The sequence below is a fragment of the Empidonax traillii genome, unplaced genomic scaffold (assembly GCF_003031625.1).
Source record: "Empidonax traillii isolate 1590-97213 ecotype Southwest subspecies unplaced genomic scaffold, ASM303162v1 scaffold181:size1721324, whole genome shotgun sequence".
NCBI classification, from domain to species: Eukaryota; Metazoa; Chordata; class Aves; order Passeriformes; family Tyrannidae; genus Empidonax; species Empidonax traillii.
In genome coordinates, this window is record NW_020955374.1 from 810,281 (window position 1) to 819,269 (window position 8,989).

Below are 8,989 nucleotides of genomic sequence, written 5' to 3' on the forward strand. Positions count from 1 at the left end.
GGTTAGTACACACAGGAACTGGGTGAGGAGGTTTGTGGAAGATGTGTGGGATGTGACTGGATATGCACTTTGGTGAGCTCTCAGCACTGTGGGAAGTGTGAGTATGTTGTTCAGTGATTATAGATGCCTAGCAGAATGTCAGCTCTTCAGTACAAGGAGCTTTTCTGAGCATGGATAAGTAGAATTTTTTAAAGCTGTATTGCTTGGCTGCGTTTGGGCAGTTTAACTCAATGTGACACGTGCCAGACATCATCCTGTCTGCCAAATTTTGGGTTCCAGTGTAAAATCATTGAAACAGCAAATATTTGTAAAACATACATATACATAAAAATATATATTTATCATAAATGAATCACTTTGGCTGAAATTTAAAAAAAAAAAAAGGCACATGCTATCCAACCTGCAGCAGGGATTCAGCACAGCTGATTTCAGCTCAAGCACTTAAAGTCTACTGAAGTTATAAGCAAATGAAGAGGCATGTGTATGGTGGGAAGTCTGGATTAAACTTACAAATGGGTGTTCCTATCTACTTGTCTAAAGTCATTTAAACAAATGTTAAGTTCAGGTCTTGTTCAGAAGCTTTCTCTGAGATATGTTCAGTGGTATCAACAGAGCCTCCTCAGAAGGTGTTTCAGGACTTTACCTAAATTGGTGTTGTAGATTTGTGCTCATTAGGCAGTTGTGAGTGAGGAGTCTATAGGCAAAGGGTGTCCTTTACTTCCACAGAGGTAAAATTATATTGGTGACAATGAAAATTAATTTGGGGGATATGGGAGATGTGCTATTTAAACTATGTATGGGAGAAGGAGCTTTCACATTAGGCGAACATGTAGGAAAGGTAAAAGGAGTGCAGCATACTGAACAGTGAGAATTAAAAAACTTAACTAAAGGAAAGAGGAAATGAAAGATGGAGGAAATTATCTATTATGGTGCACTGGTTTAATAAAAAGAAAAATGGATACAAATCAAGCCACCCATGCCGTTCTATTACTGTGATTACAAGAAGCTCTACAGAAAGACAGGGTGATCTGAAATGCTTGACTTGGCCCTAGGAGAAACCCTAGATATAACTGGCATTTTTAATTCAGAAAATCTGTGTCTGCTGTCTACTCTATTTCGGTATTTGTGAGTCACCCATTAGTGTGCTAAGAGCCAACTGATGTCGCTTATCTTCAGAGTGTGCCATCAAAGTGTCTCCAAAAAACTTGGCAGTGGACATGAGTTTCAGGCCTCAGTTTAATCAATAGGGTAGTATAATTCCTGACTTCAAACAATGCAACAAGAAGAGACTAGTTTGAGGTATTGAAGCAAAGTATTTCAATTGAAAGGATGCTCCACTCTGGGTGAAGGGGACAGAGATGGGTCATGTTATGACTATGCATCCCAAGCACATTAAAATACTATAATGTGAGTCAGGAACATTCCACAAAGCTTCAAGTCATGACACGAAAGTTTGTTGTCCAAATTTTCCAGATTGGAACTGGAGGAGGCAAGGGAAAACAGTGACAGAAGGGGCTGGGAGTCAGCAAGGAGGCAGGAATGTACTGCTATTTTGCTGGTTTTGATGTGCAGACTTTTATCTCTTCTTCCTATCTTAATAACCGAGTTTGACCATGTGTCAGTATCCTGTATTTTGAATAGTACAGCTACAATTGAACCAGGAGATCAAGTTTTTACAGAAGATTTTTGGAGTAATTTACAGTGGACATCTTGGTGAAGATTCTTAAAAATCACTCCACCGTGGTGATCTGGGCTGGAGGGAAAGCTAAAAGAACTTGCATTGTCCTTCAGAAAACCACAAAGACCACTTCATGTATGCATATGTTAAAGAAGCCAAACTTTTGAATTTAAGTGATATTTGCAACAAGTAGGTTTGTAAAAAAATCCATGGACTTCTATATATGCTATGGAATACTGGTCAGGTAATTGTGGAAAACAAACAAACCAACACCCCACTGGCTCCAACACCTCCCTGATCCCAATACTTCCAACAAATAATTCTGTAAACATTATTTTTTAAAAAAATCAGAAAGTGTTTTTGTTCAGGGAAAATTTTATTCATTATAAATAGATCACCTACTCTACCTTTGACACTTAGCATCAAGAAAGAAGAATATTTAAACTGGAGGTCTGTAGTTAGCTGCATTACAGGACATAGTACAAGAATTTTTTCAGGTCAGAAAATGTATCCTTAAAAGTGGAAATAAAGCCAAAGTGATGAGAATAAAACTGAACTTAGAGATTGACTATGAGGAGCAAATATGTGAAGGTACCTGGAAAAGCTAAACAGGAATCGTTAAAGTATCTCAGAAAGAGAAGGCCTGCAGAAGAGTCATTATGTCTTGCTAGACCACCAGAGGATAAAGAGTCATTCCAAAATGATCAGGAGATGGCAAAGAAAATAAATTCTTTTAGTCTAGTATTCTCAAAAGACAAAGAAGAAATATATGCACTAACAGAATTCTTTACAGATAATTTCAGACATACTGTTAGTGAGCCAGAAAGAGGTGAATAATTCCAAAAGAAAGTCTGGAAGGTAAATGAAAAGGATTTTACAGTGTATTTCAGAGAGAAACCCCAAAACTGAGTCACTAATAAAATGCAACATTTAAATGACATTTTAAATGAGTTTTTAATTAACGTTGTGGATTTCTTTGTAAATACACTCTAAAGGAATTTTTTGGAAACTGTGAATGAGAGAGTCAGTCTCACCACTTATATGATGTATTGGAAACTCAGCTCATGTAAGAAGTTGGAAAGAATGCAAGAAATTAGGGACAGTAGAAGTGTTTCTATATGAAGGGACACTGAAGGCACAGATTGAACAGCAACACAGAAAATGTAAAATAACGTAAATGATACTGTGAAAATCCAGTATTTTTCTCCCCCCTCCCCCCCCTCCTTCCCGGCTTGAAATGATCACCCAGTACACTGGTGGAGCTCATTGACTTTCTGAGCTTTGGGTCAGGCTTAGGATTACCCACCTAACTTCCAGCATTTAGCAGCAGTGTTGAGGTGGAAAGTCTCCACTCAAAACATTGAACTTTAGGGAGGAATTAGCAATTCATCTATGTAAAGTCAGAGCTGTGCCCTTAAGATACCTGTCTCTTCCTCCATAGAGAATAAACTTAGAGCAGTGTCTGAAATTAGGCCGGGTATATCCATCACGTTGAATAAGAATTAACAATAAGGTTTAATTTTCTTTTCCAAATAACCTTGATGGAAATGTATTAGCCTTCAAGTCAGACAATGGTAGTGCTCTTCATGCTTTATGCTGATGGGGGAAACAGCATTTTCTATGAACCATAATGGCAGCCAAAAGAAAAGTAATGATCAGTTGGAAAAGTTAGACTATTCTCAATATAGTTTCATGCTTCAATGCCTTTCTAGAGATGGCCAAGTAAGAAAAGTATCCCTTTCTGCATAATAAATGATTAACTGTACATCTCCAATCACATCTGGAAAGCATTGCTGAGTTTCATTCTGAATAGCTGACATTCTCTGTTAATGGTTTTGTCAGCATATGCTTCTTTTGCCTCTTGTAAAATATTTGATAAAATATTAATGTAAAAACAAACCAACAAAAATACAAATCAAAAATTTTGTTATTTTTTCAGGTATGGCTCAGTGTAAGCTTACCAACATTTTTTTTTTCCCACATTTTGCACCATTATGAGAGTAAAAGATGCTTCTTTGCTTCTTTTCCTGATTTACTCTGAGACTATGGGAGGAAGACTAGAAAGCAGGCAATCCCAGCAGCAATGAGAGGGAGTGAGAGTTTGCTCAGCAGCCAGACTGGAAAGGACACCCCACCCCTCTAAACTTCTGGGGAGAGCATTTCTTCTCCTCCTCCAGCAGCTGGAAGTAGAATACAGTTAAGAAAAAAAAAAGGAGAAAAAACTGGATTAGATTAACTGGTGATAATGAATATTTTCTACCTTCAGAAGTTAAGAAGCAAAAACAAGTAGGGTAGATAAGAGCTGCCTCTCTCCAGCAGCCGGAGGGGTGAGGCTGAGTGTGGCAAGTGGGGAATACAGGCTGCTGGGTGGAGTGAGTGGTTAAAGTGGGTGTGATTTGTGACACTCCTTGGGAAGGAGCCACCACCACATACTCTGTTCAGGCAGCTTTGCAGTCAGCCTCCTCTGACACAGTGAAACGTTTCAAAGAGAAGCATTAGACTGCTGTAAAAATTCAAATGATGCACCACAAAACAAAATGGGACAATTAGATACTAACTGCCAGTTGGCACTTTCTGGTCAATGTGACGATCATCACTTAATTATAGGCTTGTTTGTGGAAAGTTCAGCCTTCTAACAGCTATACTTTTGAATATAACACAGTGATTAAAAACAGTTATTAACGGGTTGGTGCTGTTAATTCCCCCTGAGTCCCTAAAGGAGAAATTAGAAATCCTGTTTGAAGATGAAATATGACCAGTAGAGGATGCAGTCAAGATCCTGAATGAGCGAGTCATCCTGTACCTTGCTCACGGTCTGCAAGGCCATTCTCAGACAGAATACAGAGCAAATACTTTCTGCAATATTTGGGTAAATAAATCACAATCCAGAAGTCGAGGAGAATTTATCAACTAAAAAGTGTAACTGGGATAACCCAGAAGTAGATCCACAGGCCCTATTTTGTTTATTTTCTTCTTTTGCAGAGTGTCATGGGTTCAAATGGGTTCAAATTTTTGGTAATAGGGGGCCATAGAGATGACACATAGTCTATGGGTTTTTCTTTGTTTTCCTTTTCAGTTGTTTCTCCTTTCTCTACATTATCTGTAGTCCGTCCATCCCTTCAATCCACCCTACTGTAATTCTTTGCTAGTGGTTACCTTCTCATCTGGACGATTCACTCTACCATTTGAACCTGGGATACACAGGTGCTCAACACTTATGGGTGTTAGATTCAAATGTTTGTTCAACATATTGAATAACAAACACCAACTAATTTTTAAAATCTCTCATTTAATATTTATTTATTTACTGCTTTAGTCGATTGGTTTATTTTTCCCTGCCCATCCAGCCCTCAGCCACAAACACTTGGTTAATCTTGTTTTCTCTCTCATAACCACAATTACTCACCCACAACCAGTAGATCATCCTTATTTAGGAAATTGCTTGCTATTTGGAGAGGGCAAAAGGAATACCAAAACAACAGCAACAAAATAATTCAGGACCAAAACAGAAACTAATGTCTGTTAATTGATATATCAGTGATGTAAAAAAAACCACCAAACCAACAAAAGTCAGCTCTAGAAAATAATATGTTTTTTAAATAGACTGGAAGACACACTTCCAGTGCTGCTCATCAGTAGGGAAACTTCTCTAGTCAGACACAGGGAAAGGTGATTGCTTTGTTCCTGTGATTATCACAATGCATTTAAATTGAAGAAGATTGCTTCAACTTGGCCATCTCTTGTTTTAACTATTAATTATTTAATTTCAAAAAATATTATATGTTTCTCTATACTCTCCCTTGTTTATGGTGAATGTATCTGTTCCTTAAATCACATCTCAGCAAGTCAGGCATTTCTAACCTATGTGTGAATATTCAGATAATTTTGTTGCTGGTATCTGAAATTCAGCTTTGGCAGAGACCTGGATTTTGCAATTGAATTCATCACACATCTTGGCTTCATCAGCCTGAGGAAAGTCATAGGGGTCTTACTTCAGAAAATCAGTGCAGAAATATGGTGTGAGCTTGTAGATTAGCATATTAAAGTATATGACATAGAATATGGAATATACAATATCAACTCTTTAATGTTACCTCTGAAACATAATTTTTTCATTTTCCCTTATTTTACGGTGTTAGTGCAGACTGCTGCTAACCTCATTTTTGTGTTTAATTCTAAGTCAGTTGTGAGGAAAAAGGTTGATAATGGCTAAATTTAAGATATCCAGCATCAAAAGAAATTTTCAACTTTGGACAAAATAAAACCAGGTGTGAATAAAATATCATATTGCAATAGTAAGTGTTATTAAAGCCATTAAAGTACATTTGAATTGGCTGTTCTATTAATTTTCAAAGCTGACATTTGTAAATGTATATAGGCAGAACTCTTGTAAATTTCAAACAGAGTATTAGGACTTGTTCTGGAATCTGTAGCACTATTGTATTGTTTTGTTGATACATAATTATTTATAATTTTGTGGCTTTGAGCAGGAGCCATCACATTTTTATTTCTGAATAGTATCCTTGTCAATTAGCATGTGAAATAAAAACTCAAATGTTACTAAAAAGAGATGTTTGTTGCATCTTGGCATAGGTATGTAATGTTTTTGGTAGCTCACTTAGTTAAATATCCTCAGTATTTGTTCTGATGAATGATCTTAAGGATTTTTTTTTGTAATTTGCTAAATGCTTTTAAGTTAAAGCTGTTGTGTTTCCATCTTGTCCCTTTGATATATGTCATGGCAGTGTGAATCTCAGACAACCTTTCTGTAATTTTGAAGGAAAAGCAGGAGAAGTTGTATTATCATTTCTGTCTATGAAACTTGCTTCTGAAGTGAATGCCATACATATTTCTGAAATTAATGCCAAATGTATTTTCTAGAAGTGAGTGCCATTGAAAGCCAAGGCAGGCAATTTATACCATGCATAATAATGATATTAATTTTTATGGTGTGCATAAGTTACATTTTGATTAGTTTTTTGCATGATTAAAAATTTGCAAAGCCTTTATGGCCCCCAGGAGCCTACCTGTAATAAACAGCTCTCACCTTCCAAACCATAAAACAGGTCTGCAGTACTTGAACATTAGAGCTAATTGCCTTGCTACATCAAAGGGAGCACCACAAGACTGAGAAAAATCACAGAAGGGGGGGTGGGGAGCAGGGGGCAGTTTCACCTCTAAAGGTTATGTGTTTGTGGTTTGGTGCAGCCCTGTAAAGTTATGGCCTCAGAACTGCTGTTTGCGATTAAGTTGATGGGGAAAGTCTATCCCGCAATCTCTCCCTGCTGCTGACACAGAGTCTTTGTTCACATTCAGATTTCTCAAACTGTTGCCAGGGTCAGGCTGAGGTCAGACACCACGATGATGTATAGGAGAACATGTCTGGGAATTTCTCTCACACTTAAAACACATACCAGAAAAACAGGAGAGCACCCTGCAAAAATTGTCTGATGAGACCCAGATGATACTGTAGCTTTTCTTTTAGTACCTTCATAATTTTCTTTCTCTTTGCCTGACACACACACAATGTTTTATTAATGTGTGCCACGATAGCCCTTACAATTTTATGTCCCCTCAAGATAAGGACACTCAGTAGCACTTTGACACTTCATTTTCCAGCCCAGGGGGATTGGGCCAGTAAATCTAGTAAAAGAAGCAACGCGTCCATTCCCAAGGATGAGTCGAAAAGGGATTGCCATCAGCTCTGTGAGGCCATGGGGCCTGACACTGGATACGAGCCTCATGTGTGTGCGCTCAGCGTTAACACAGCCCGAGCCAGGCATGATCACAAGCTCACAGCATCCCAAACTGTGCTCCCTGCCACCCTGACAAACAGACCGCTATTTCCAGCTGTGGCAGGGATGCCTACCATGTTTGATTAGCTATCACTGTGGGAGGAGGCGGGGGACCTCTGGGAGGAGAGTGCTCACACAGCGCAAGGGGGCTTTCTGTTCGGATGGAATTTTTTTTACATATGCAATTATTTCTGAAAGAAGGGACCATCTTTCTCCCTGTATTATTCCAAAAAGCGGACACACATGCTTTGTCCTAACCTATTGTATTTTGATGTCAATGCAAAACACATTGATCTGCAGTTGAGTTTTTTTTTTTTTTTTTTTGGTGGGGGTAGAGGTTGGTTTCCAAAATTGCAGCTGTGTTTTTCTCTTCTGATCTACAAAAGGTTTTGCAGAGAGTTGAGAATCGGATAGCTTTGCCACATCGATCTGAGGGTTGTTTGCCTAGGCATACGGTTTCAGTGTAGGGCTGGCAAGTACGGCAATAAGCAGCAATTTTTTTGTGCTCAGCTGCTACATATGACAGAGGATATTTCATTCGGCTGTCAGAATGTTATTAATAAAACATGGGGTGCGAAGAGGGCCACTATTTCCCCTTTCAATCACTATAGCATTTACAATGAAAATTTTATGCAGTGTGTAATTTTCAGTTAATGCTTGACACTTAAAATGTCGGTAGCTGCATTTTGTATGGTTCCTGAAGGGTTAATTGTATCATGTTCCCTGCATAAAAGCACTGCTTATCAAAAGTGAATAGAAGACTGTATGCAAATGTGTGTCTGTGACCTTTTGCCTTTCCAGGGTTAATTTATATGGTCATTAAAGATTTTATGAAATCGAGCGGCCTGGTGCTTTGAATGCCATTTTACCTTCACCTCCTAATTTATATAATTCCTACCTGAACAGGAAAATATGATTTTTATTTTTTTTTGTGTTTGTGTGCTGCAATGAAAACAGCATGCTGTGCTGTAGGAAGTTGCAAGTCTGGTTATCTGGCATTACTCAGATTGCTAAAAATTCATTAAAATGTGACATCAGCACAGTGAGAGACAAATGATCACAGGATGAAAAGGAACAGTGGGCCTTTCACGGATTAGTGCTACACAGCCCCAGCATAGAAGCTAACTGCATAAACAGATTAATCCACCAGTAGCAGCATAGCTAAGATTTACCGAATAATTAAATGGGCTTGAGTTACTGTGAAGATTTCCATGTAATCTAGCTGGTGTGAACACGTAAGTGAGGTGTGGGTAATGCTGCTTTCTCAGAAGCCATACACCAAGTTGCATCATTTATCTTGAATGGCTCCCCCTGGAGACAAAATTTGAGACTTCTCCCGCAAAGCCAGAGGTTTATATTTAATACAGTACCTAATACCTAATACTTACTTACTGCAATTAGCGGGATACTGCTGCACTAATAGGATTTATATTTGAGTTCTGCCTTTTTTTTTTTTTTTTTTTTTTTTTTTTTTTTTTTTTTTTTTTTTTTTTTTTTTTTTTTTGTTTTTTTTTTT

General features: G+C 38.0%; 1 protein-coding gene across 5 annotated transcripts in view; it reads left to right on the plus strand.

Annotated features, from left to right (window-relative positions):
* The window catches only part of ZFHX4 (zinc finger homeobox 4), a 151,553-nt gene that overhangs the window by 116,445 nt on the left and 26,119 nt on the right, over window positions 1-8,989 (plus strand). The gene's annotated exons all lie outside the window — the stretch shown is intronic.